This window comes from Tachypleus tridentatus, chromosome 11 (assembly GCF_004210375.1).
Source record: "Tachypleus tridentatus isolate NWPU-2018 chromosome 11, ASM421037v1, whole genome shotgun sequence".
NCBI classification, from domain to species: domain Eukaryota; kingdom Metazoa; phylum Arthropoda; class Merostomata; order Xiphosura; family Limulidae; genus Tachypleus; species Tachypleus tridentatus.
In genome coordinates this window covers 70,723,588-70,736,390 of record NC_134835.1, presented here as the reverse complement: position 1 = coordinate 70,736,390, position 12,803 = coordinate 70,723,588, and positions in this window count along the sequence as shown.

The following is a 12,803-nucleotide window of genomic DNA, read 5'->3' as shown; positions in this document are numbered from 1 at the left end:
AGTGGAATGGCTGATTTCAAAATCTTTTGGGATCTTTTTAAATCCCTTACCAGACTTATAAGCTGCTACAATTTTCTTTCCGAAGGCCTCAGACAGCTCTTTTGCTCTCACCATGGTGCTCATTCTCACCTCAACAGGCAGAAGCACACCAAACTAAATGTCTGAGGTTTAAATAGAGCAAGCCTCATTCAAAATGCTGAGCAACGATCTTCTAATCATGTGCACCTGGTGTGATACACCTGTGTGTGAGTTGAGCCATTTTAAGTGGGAATAAATGTGGGGGTGTTCTAACTTTTTCCTCAGGTAGAATATGCATTTTTATAGAATTACATTTACAGAAGATCTTGAAAAGTATTTTCTTCAGTTTTAATTGTTTAGTTATATTCCTATAATCTCTCAGTATTGTTGAAATTGAGATTAAATATCTATATATCCAAAAATGTCACAAAAATACACAGGCTTTCATAGGGTGTCCTAACTTTTTCACATGACTGTACATTTCTGTGTGCTGATTGATAAAACAGTGAAAAAGTTTCACTTAACAAGAATAAAGATGGATACTCCATACTGTGTGGGAGGTTTTGAGGTTAAGTGTATGAAGAAACACATGTATGACTTGGTGATCAGCAAAATACCAGGTAGTAGAAATTTGAAGGAACCAAACAAAAAGAAGACTAATAAAGCATCTGCAGTCACCACAAGAGCTCTAGATGAGAAAAGCAAGGAAGGTATAAAGTCTTGAAAAGTGAAATCCCAAATATATGCTAACAGAAACTGAAGGAAGCACAGAAGAAAGATCCTTCACTGCAAAAACTTTGGAATAGTGGCAGAAAATGGAACACAAGACAAAAGAGAAGAGGACTTGCAGGGGATCAAAAGAGAATCCTGTACAAGGTCTATCAGTGCAGTTCTTCTGGGGAAGGTAAACAGATCGTAGTGTCAACAAAATACTTAACTCAAGTGATGAAGCTGGCTCATTAGTCTATTGTAGTAGGACACTTAGGAGCAAATAAGATGGCAGACAGAACCACCAGCAACTTCCATCTGAGGTCATTGGAGATTTAACCAGATTCAGCAGGCCATGTGACATTTACCAAAAGACAATACCTAGAGGGAAGGTAGCCTAGGTGCTAATGGGTGAGATACCTATCATAGAAGAATCGTTCAGCTGAGTCGCTATGTGTTTGATCAGACTACTGTCACTTGCATCTGACAAGGGCAATTGTTATGTACTGACAGTAGCTGACCATACAACACATTACCCAGAACCCATAGCATTACTGAATATAGAGACAAAGAAATTAGCAGAGGCACTCTTAAAAGTTTTCTGCATAGCAGGCTTCCCAGAAGAAGTCTGAGTGGCAGGGGAGTTCAGATTACCTCAGAGCTGATGAAGTAAATATGCAAACTCATCAGCAATAGGCATTTCTTTACCACTCCATACAACCATAGTTGTAATGGACTTTATGAGAAAGTCAATGGAGTCTTAAAGAGTATGCTGGAGAGAATGTGCTAAGAGAAACCCCATGACCAGGACAGGTACCAGCAGGCACTATTATTTCTCTACTGAAATGTCCCACAAGCAAATATAGAAATTTCACCCTTTGAGCTGATGTATGAAAGAACTGTGTGAAGTACAATGCTGACATTGAAAGAGTTGTGACATGAGAATAGTCAGAAGTGAGAAACCCATAACAGTACATGTTATATTTCAGAAACTGACTGCGGGAGATTTGTCAACCAGCTCAAGAGAACTTTTATGCAGATCAAGGGAGTCAGACACTCTTCTATGACAAGAATGCCAGAAGGTCTTTGTTCTTCTACCCATGTATAACAACAGACTCGCCCTGTAGTGGAAAGAACCTTTTCAGGTGCAGGAAGTGGCCAACAGAATGTACTATAAGGTAAAAGTGGGCAGGAAGACCAAGGTATACCACTCCTATCTGTTGAAAAGGTACTTTACATGGCAGATGTAACTGTCATAAATGCAGAACCAAAAGACAATAACTTTGTCATATAAGATGAAGAACTGGGTGGAAATAAAAACACAAAGATGTCAACATCAGTGAATGGGCTGGCAATCAGAAAAAGAGCTATGAGATCTACTGTGCCAGTATGCATATGATTGACAGATAGATGAGGTAAGATGGGGTTTATGTAACACAAGATAGAGATCAGGGATCTGGTCAAGGTGAAGCCCCATCAGATGTTCTATGTGATGAAAAATCTGGTAAAGCAGAAAGTTGAGACTATGTTAGAAGCTGGAATCAATAAGCCTTTAAATTCAGTTTATTGTTCACCAGTGGTGGTAATTGTGAAAAAGAGGGATGGCTCAAACTGCTTCTTCATAGGTTTCCAGAAGCTGAACCTTATGACGAAGTTTGACTCTAAACTTATGGACAACCCAGAGGCTATTATGGTAAAACTAGATGGGACCAGCTTCTTTTCAAAGATTAACCTCAGCAAAGGTTATTGGCAAATCTAGATAGAAACATGATGCAAAGGAAAAACAGCATTAGTGACATTACATGGATGTTACCAGTTTAAGAGGGTGTCATTTTGGTTAGTCAACTCAGCACTGACATCCAGTTACATGATGATAAATATGTTGTACTAAAGCACCAACACTAAGCATTATGTGGATGATTCTGACTCACAGCCAGATGGAAAAACCACTTGAAGAAAGAGAGTTGTTCAAACAAGTGAGAGCATCAGATCTGATTATCAGACAGTTTAAATGCTATATTAGCTTTTTTGTGCTGGACTTTAGTTGACATCTGGTAGGTGACCAATAGATTGTCAAAAAAAAAGAGAAGCTAATCTTGACATCTGGTGGGTGACCAATAGATTGTCAAAGAAAAAGAGAAGCTAATCTGCATACAGTTCTGATGACCAACCAGTAAGTCATATTCTTCCTATGATTAGTGGAATACTACAGGAAGCTCATCCCAAACAACACCACTGACAGATCTGACCAAAAAAAGGCTAACCAAACAAGATGAAATGGTAGCATCCACAGCAGCTGGCATTCCAGAAGTTGAAGAAAGTGTTAGGAAGTTTGCAAATTCTTAGAATGCCAGACTTCAACAAACCATTCACCATTCAGGCTGATACTTCAGACATTGGAATTGAAACAGTACTTCTATAAGAACATGAAAATGGACTGTTTACAATAATGTAAGTACAAAGCTGTTGAGTAGTGGGAAGAACTACTCTGTGATCCAGCAAAAATATCTGCCCATCATATTTGCCATTTAAAAGTTCCAAAACTATCTCTACAGGAAGGAGTTCACCATCCAGATGAACCATTAGCCCCTTTTATACATCTTGTGATGTAAATTGACAGTGTAAGGATCATGTGGTGGACATTGTGTTTCCAGAACTACTGATCTGAATTAATGCCATCAAGGCAATTGTTGGTGCAGAATATATGAGTGGAATTTGTGCATGAACTAAGAATAGTTGGAGTAAATGGTCTGTGAGGCACCCAAGAGTCTTCCTAAGATGGCAGATTTGTGGCTACAACAATGTGATTTGGGTATAACCCTAGAATCTTGCACAACAGGAAGACAAGTTTCCTACAGTAAATTCTCATTCTACCACATACGATTGGAGACTTAACACTCATCTTAATTTGGGGGTCTTGGGATGCCAATGCTATCTTATGCTTTTCAAAATAAAAACAGAAGTACACTGCTACAACCATCACAGGTCATTGTTTGTGAGGTGAAGCAGAGCTCTCCTTTGATATTCATGGCTACAACCAAGGAAATAGTATCACTTCCAGTAATGTTTTGTACAACCAATAACTTATTATTACCTGCACTCAGAAATAGGGGCACAACATCTGATGTTTAGGTAACACTTGATTACATCAATGACTGGGGCAACTACAAAATCCAACTGGGTTGTTTTTAAGGTTTAAAATGTAGATGTTGCAAAGAACTCAGGCATTTATGTACATAATATGTATTTCTGATATGAGGAGACTATTCCATTGTGGTATCAGTAGAAATTTGAGTATACCTCATTGATAAGCTCATGAAAAGACTGTCAAGTTAAATAATGTAACATCATCTGGGTGATAGTCATCTACACTCTAACAGAGACAACTTCTGTGAAGAACCTGCTCCACCAGAGGCTACACAACTGTAGGTACATACCAACACCTCAACACAGTCACATTGGATAACAGAATTGGGAAGGCATTCTTGAGCTTTTTATGATGGTTTTGCCACAACAACTACCACTTATATATGTCCTTCAGAGTGGCACTCAGGATGAGAAGACTAAAACAACTGCTTTTGTTATGAACTATTAGCTTGTTTGTTTGTTTTTTGTATAGAACATACCAGAACATCTGAAATTGTTAAATAATTATTGTTTTAGCAACCTAGATTCAACACAATATATGACTGTGTTTATGGTCATGTGAGATGGACTTCAGACAGTACGTGGTCACTTCCAGTGATAACTAGTGAAACAGTATTTAGCATGTTAAACCTGGTGTCCAAATACTAGCAAATCAATATAAATGGCAAAAACAGAGCCAAAATTATTTATCTCACTCAAAACTGATCTGTACAAATTCTATTCATTCCACAAAATGGGTTAGTTTCTTTTGGGCAACTGATGGAAAAGATGTATTGTTATTCAGTCACTGATTTCTGTCTACTAATGAAATCCTGAATATGCTTCTTCAGAAGGTAAGAAAGGTAAGCTTCAAATGTAGTCAAAGGAACTTTGTGCTTGAGCATCTGCCAGTAGAATTCTTCAATTATATTGTATGAATTGTTCTGCAAAGATTTCAATAATGAGAGGTTTACCCCAAAATTGATTAAATTGCAAACTCTTTCTTTATTAACTTGAAGATGACCTAAGAAGGCTGAAACATTGTTATCTGCTTTATTTTGGTAAAAGTGTTCATACTCATACCAGCCGTCCTGAGATACATCTTTACTTTCAAGTGGTTTTCTGGTCATCACAAAACACTTTCCTTATTATCCTCATTCTGACGATTAATCGAAGCATGTTATAACACACTATAAAATGAATGGTTGCAAAGTTTCCTAATCTCAACAGAACAATCTAAAATAAACAGCTGTCATACATCATGATGGTTTAGTATACAATGACAAAGAAGTTGATTAGTGGTTATTTGAACATTCTGATATTCGTCCAAGACATGCAGTTCTCTGTGGATATGATGCAATAAACCTCTTTGTGTAGAAGTTCCATAGTGCCCATAGAAATATGCCAAGTATGAGATACCTACAATAGTTGATAAATTAGATTAAAGTTACACTGCCAATCTACAACTAGACAGTCAAGGACCTTGTATGTGAAAAAGATTTAATGATTTGCCATGGAAGAATAAAAAAGACAAGAATTGTTACAAAGTTGAAAAAATTAAACACTATTTTGAAAGAAAGATATGAAAAGCCAGCCATGTGGGTGAAAGACTCTTCTGTATTGTGATACCTTCCATTTACAAAGTAAAATTTATAGCATTTAACTGTGAAGTAAGATGACAAATATAATGAACTTACATGACAAAAGGTTTAAACACTGAAGAAACTTAACATCAAGTTTTGACTCATTCAGGACAGAAGTTAATATATATCAAAACTACGTTCACAGTCCACGTTTTCTTTTTAACTCACTAATTAGAAAGAGAAACACAAGAATCCATAAATACCACTGTTTTATGTGACAGTCCTAGAACAATCTTTTATACACAGGAAAAAGTATAGAGAAATACACATATCTGTGATGACGAGAAAACTCACTTGTAGAGAAAATTATATATGTAAAAATGAGTGGTATAAGTAGAGAAAGCACTACATAGAGGAGTGAACAAGGTCGAAACATTGTTTGCTCCTCTACATAGTGCTTTCTCTACCCATAACAAGCTGTTTTTACACATATAATACATCTAGCTCATGAAACAGTTTATCCTGTTACAAAAAATAAAATCTCAATTTGCCTTTTAGTAACACGACTTCCATTATTTTGTTCTAAAGAATCTCAATCAGCACTCAGAAAAATTTTAACTTTTTGTTGAGATGAAATATAAACATTGCATGAGAGTGAGGTTTCAAGTATTTGCATAGCAAAGTTTTATTCCTTATCTTAGGCTTGTTACCCATACAAAAAACTTAAGAGCATGGCATGTGCACTATAATAAAGCACTAATGAAGTATATACTAAAAAACTAAAAATTAAATATGTAAGATAAACATTTTAAAATAAAATGCTAAAGAAATACATGAACGTAAATCTGGTAAATTACACAAAAAAGGGAGATATATAATGGAAGGAAATTAAATAGAAACAGTATTTTAAACTATATTTCCCATGTTTTAATTTAGATATTTGTTATAGAGTGAGTGACAGAAGGATCTAAAAAGACTGTAATCTTAAGAGTTGGGAAATGTCAGATCAAAAAGAATGAAATTTAATTTTAAAGTTGAACAAAAAGTAGATACATAAGTTAAAAAACAACAAGGAATGAGAAGAAAATTAAACAATGAACATGAAAAATGAATAAGGGTGTAGAATAATGTGAAAAGTGTAAGAAAATAACTGAAAGAAAGAAACATAATATTTAAGAAATAATCAAAGAAAGAAAATCATAATGTAGACAAGGTGGTGGAAATGCAGATAGGTTACAATAGCAAGTTAAAATAAGTACAAATGCATATCAAGTAATCACAGAAGGGCTAGAAAGACAAAATAAAAGTATGAAGAGAAACCAGTGACAGAACAAAACATTTGGATTGGTCAATGCTACGGTCAAACTAGCTACACCTCTTTATAGATCTGCCCAAGAGTTCCAACCTAAAACACCATTTACTATTAAATAGAGAATAGGAGAAACTATTTGCCATACAGCTTTAACTATTACTACAGTACTCACCTGGACTAGTCCAGCTCAGGTCACCCTCAAATTTAATTCCAGAATTTAGTTGACCAGTGAAACAATTGACTTATTCAAGAAAGCTTTGTTTTATCTTTGAATGTTGCACAAAGCTAGCTGCCCCTAATTTAGCAGTGTAAAACTGAAGGGAAGACAGTTAGTCATCATCACCCACTACCAACTCTTGGTTTACTTTTTACCAAAAAATAGTAAGATAGACCATCACATTATGAAGCACCCATGGGTGAAAGGGCAAGAATGTTTGGTGTGATAGGGATTCAAATACACAACCTAACCATCTGGCCATGCCAGGCCAATTAAGAAAGCAACAGACTGTGATGAAAAGGCTGTGTGTGAGACATATTAGTTTCAGTTCTAAAAACCTCTATAGAGTGAATAGACAAAATAGTGAATTACAAGCTATTCTTCTTGTTGCCAGTTTAAAAGAACTAGGTTTAATTACATTAAGTAACCTTCTATCTGAGGGCCATAAAATGATAAAGCATTGGAAGCTGCCTTATCAAATGGGCACACGGTGACACACCAGAGTGAAGTATCCAAAACAAGGTTCTGGAGGAAAGAAGAAACCTTAGCCCATCTTGCAAAATATTTGAAAAAGCTTTCCAATGATTTTACCCAAATAATTAATTTAAAATGATAGAATTCTTAGCACATAACGAATTTAAAGATGCCATAAGAGATAACGTTATGACAATTATGATGGGGTAAATAGGCATACATCTTTCAAGGATATTTTCCAGTTATCATTGGAATTTGGATATTTTAATATTACATACAAGCAACTAAAAATACCATTCACAAGTTATGGGATTGTCAGATCAAGTAGTATTGAAGTGCAAACTTGACAATGTAATAGTTTAGAAGATAAGTTACACAATTATTTAAACAGAATGGAGGACCTACACAAAATGACAGTAATATATAAATAGAAATATAATTGGAAAAGACATATTGTCATGAACTACAGACAGAAATTTGTAAAGAATAAAAATTTCTTCCTGAGAAAAAAAGAAATTTTATAAATATGGAAACAAGATAATTATTAGCCATGACTGTGAGGAATCAATAATTGTTAATAGTCAAAGGGACCATGTTAGGAATGAGTCTTCCAGTCCAACTGGATAAAAAAAAACAGTAATTAGTTGAATGTGTGGGACAAACCTCAGCTGTAAATACCTCATTTGTCTTTGATGATAAAAGAAGTTAATTATTTGAAATAATGCAGTCTGACAGTTTAATATTTCATTGATTATATGCTTTACAATATGTTGATTAACACAACATTGTTTAAGTCAACTTAGAAGTGAAAGAGAGGTGGTTACATCCAGTAATATAGAAAAAGACAGATTGTTGCAGCAAGGGTATGTAAAGTTCCAGTGAGAGGAAAGTTGTAAGCTACCTTTCCCTACACAGCTCATGCTGTGAAGGTAATTGACTAATTTATATGCAGAAAAAGTGCTTCCTATGAAACCACTTCATGCAGAGATTTGAATGTGATGTTAGGCTAGCATTAATGAATTTCATATACTATTACACTGAAATCCATATGCATTGCTTGATAATTACAGTATCAGAGAGGGATCTTGAGAAAAGGAAGTTATTGTACCACCAAAACATGAAATAGTCATGACAGGACTTATTAGTTATAAATTTACATCTAATGACTGAGATCTAGTAGGTTAAAATACTTCAGCATATCTGTGTGGATTACTGATTGGAAAAGAAGCTCTTGTGGATCTAAATGAAAAGAATTTTATCAACACAGTGCAACTGAAAATTTAAGGCAGGTTTGGATGTAAAACTGTACAGGTAGTACTTCTATCACAGTGAATATTAGAAGTGGTCAATGCTGGGGAAAGATGGAGTAAGCCCAGTGTTAACATAAGGATAACATACTAATTTGCTTACACAAGAGATATATAACCACAGCTGTAGTAGTTTACAGCTAATCAGTACCATATATTACATTACTTGTTGTGGCTTTCGAAGAGATAGCAGTTTTAAAGGAACAAGGAGTGAAAGAAACGAGTACTCATCCTTGGACATAATCTACTATACTTGTGAAGAACGATGGATCCTCAAGGTTCTGCATAGACTAAAGGAAGGTAAATGAAATCACAAAGAAGAATGTCTACCTACTGCCAAGGATCGACTCTATCTTGGGTCAAAATGGTTTACAACATTAGATCTTAAGAGAGAGTATTATCATGCAAAGCAAGTATTGAGAAAACTACTGAGGCAAGTTGTCGTTAAGCTACCCTGGAATATTACATTCATTTATTTGGTTGAAATAATTACACAAGAGAAAATCTTTGATAATAGTTATGAAGGGCTGAGAAAATTTCTGGCTCATTAAGGAAAGAGAACTTTTGGCTAAATTCTTAGTGAAAATTGTTTCCTGAAAAGATGAGTTCCTTTGAATACATAGTCAATGTATGTAATCTATGTAAACCAAGCAATCACATGACCAATGGCTCACTGCATATATATATATATGATATGAACAAATTTAAATACTCATGGGAATTATGTGATTCGACAATGAAACGTTGAGTTTCTGGTTTAATGCCATTAATTGGTTTTAAAACAAAGGTTTTTAAATGGGTATTAGAAAACATTGTTCATTTGAGTATTTTAATTATATTTACACAAGAATCTTGAATTTTAAACATTTAATATTCAGTTACAACTTTAACATTGTGCATGACCTAGGACAAAATCATGGAGGCCTGACATGGCCAGGTGGTTAGAGTGCTTAACTCACAGTATTTGAGTCCCGGGTTCAAATCCCCATCACACCAAATGTGCTCGCCCTTTCAGCCATGGAGATGTTATAATGTGACGGTCAATCCCACTATTCATTGGTAAAAGAGTAGCCCAAGAGTTGGAAGTGGGTGGTGATGACTAGCTGCCTTCTCTCTAGTCTTTACTGCTAAATTATGGATGGCTAGTGCAGATAGTTCTCGTGTAGCTTTGAGCGAAATTCAAAACAAACCAAACGAGAAAAATGGAAGTAAATATAGATTATCTTGAAGACCATGTGTTAACAAAAAATGTGAACATTGTGAAAAAATGGAAACAGGAGATAGAAAAGACAATCTTAAGTACAACAGACTACAAGCTAAGATGGTGCATCGAAGGAGATAATGAAAAGTTAATGTGGTCCAACACTCAATTGAAAATGTTTAGGCTAAGGATAACAGTTTGAAACCAATTATTTGGTGGATCAAAAATAATGAAAAAAAAAAAAAACCCTAGAGGAAAGCATATCATGTCAGAGGTGTGAAGATGCCATTGGACATAAGCAATGAATCCAATTGATGCTTCCACAGCCTCTACATTTCAAAGCACTACATCACCTATACAACTTTCCATTATCTGGACCATTAGGTTTGAAAAAGATGTCAGAGAGAGTAAGAGAATAATTGTATCAGGTTGTTTGCCTGGGACTTGTAATTGTGATATAACTCATGAACTGTGCTGTGAGCAGTAAAATCCATGAAAGGAGCAACAGTGGTGTGTTCCATTTATTTCTAATCTTCACTATATTGGCATTCCAAACTTTTTCATGCAGCCTTTTCAGTCAACCTGATCTTCATCTGATGCTTCACTTGTAAAAGTTAGAACTAACAGATGTCTAAATAAAACCTACACAGTGTCCAACTAAAAACAGTAACAAAAACCATTAGGAATATAATAAGTTGATCCATAAATATTATATTCTACTCATACAACTCGTGGTCAGTAGTTGGCTAGGCACTAACCTTCTTTGCTCTCTAATGGTCCTCATACATTACTTCCACAAATCAAAATCAATTCTATAAAAACAAAATGCTCCACAAATATTTTACTGCAAAATTACATCAAAGAGTGAGTGGTGAAATCTAGTGAGTGTTAAGTATATAATACTTAATAAACTCTAAGTCTCTTTACTAGATAGCTCAGAAAGTAAGGATCACAATATTCTTTCAGCTATTGACTTTTCGTTCAGATGACTGTACTAGTTTTGTTTTTATTTGTATCTATGGCAAAGCGATGTCTCTTCTTCCTTTTATTTAGCAATTTGGAGTTGCACATTTTGCCAAACATCAAATTCTCATTCATATTTGCTTAGATATTAGATTACCATAATAATGGCATCACTGTTTAATGCTACTTGAACAAGAGGTTACTGTTGGTGAATGGCATGAACATTTCTTTTCTCATCATGGAAAGCTCCTAGTTGATTCAGGGTATACCATCCAAGTAAAGTAATGGTAATTATGTTGCCATGTGGGGAATGAGTCTTTTTAGCAAAGATTGTATGCCAACACAGATAATCTTTAGCACTTTCAAGATGTCAGTCCAGTATGGGACTTCAGGAGCACTGGATGACAATCTCTACAGTTTATTTCAAAACTGTTCTAGTAGATAGCAACATAACTACAATAGATAACACCTTATCACAGATTTTTAACTAATATCTCAAGCTTTGTTGGTCTGAACAATAATGGTTGATGATATCAGCAGTTTTTGATGAAACAGACTGTGGTTTAGTGAGTAGATAAAGTGTGAAGGTCTGAAACACCTGACAAAGTGCACATAAGCACTTAACATTCACTAGAGTACTTTTCTGGGACATCTAGGATCTGTATAATTTCAGTCTTAGATCTCTTTAGCTCTTCTCTTGTCTCTTATAGATTAAGACAGAATGAAGAGTCACCAGTTGAATATCTCATATTAATGAACACAACAGACAAAAGTAACACTGTAGAGCTGAAAATACGAACAACTTACAAATTTTGTAACAATTAAGTTCTGGTTGATAACATCAAAATTTGTTTATTTGAGATAAGCCATAATAATTTCAATGATAACTCTAGAACACAATTATCTGATCTACTAGTCAAACATTCGAGGACATAGTATGTGGAACAAGCAAAAATAAATACAATATATTCGAAGCAAACAGGCTGTGACATGCTGAGTTGAAAAGTCAAACAAAATATATTTCAAGATAAAGTAAAGATGACTCATATAATCAACAGAATTAGTAGCTGGAAAGATGAAACACAAGTGAATCTTCAACAACAGGTACCGACTCTTTCAAAACAAGAATGAAGCTGCTGTCTCTTTTTGTCTCTGTCTCTAAAGCTAGAAAGGAAGCTGCCAGAAAACTGTCAAAATTAGGTTAATAATGCATATTATTTTTTTAGCAAACCACCACAAAAATTAATTCACAAAAATCTGTATTTATCCAGCCATTATATGACAGTTTTAAGGCAATTCTTTCTACCAAGGAAAAAATAGTGTAATTCATATTTTCTATGACAGTACATAATTTACATTATCAGGCTTTTCTACACAGAATAATGAGCAAAACCTTCTTGATTGATATATTACCTAACTTGTGAAAAAAGAAAAAAACAATATGATGAATATGAAAGATATGTGAGTAAGATAAAATAGTAGTTTTTCCAAAACACACATCTACATGAGCTTGCACATTAATAGCTATAAAATACTATTAGATGTTAAAATAAAACAACAAAACCTGAACATTGAATCTGGATACGGTGTTGATACCTGCCCATAATGTGGAAGTGACACATCTCAGGCTGAACTGATCCTTATCACATTTTATGAGAGCTGTGTCTATCAACCTGAGTTGCTGTAACTACACATCATGTATGAGCACTTTGAGCACATGGACAAGCTAATGACACACAGCAGTGATGAACCTTTCATTCACTGGTCAGATCATTAAATTGGAATTGAAGTTCCAGAAGATAGCAAAAGTATTTTGTATGATTTCAAATCATGTGGTGACTAAGAAAATGTTGTCTAGTGAAGCAAGCATTACTAAATAAAACAAGTAAGCTAA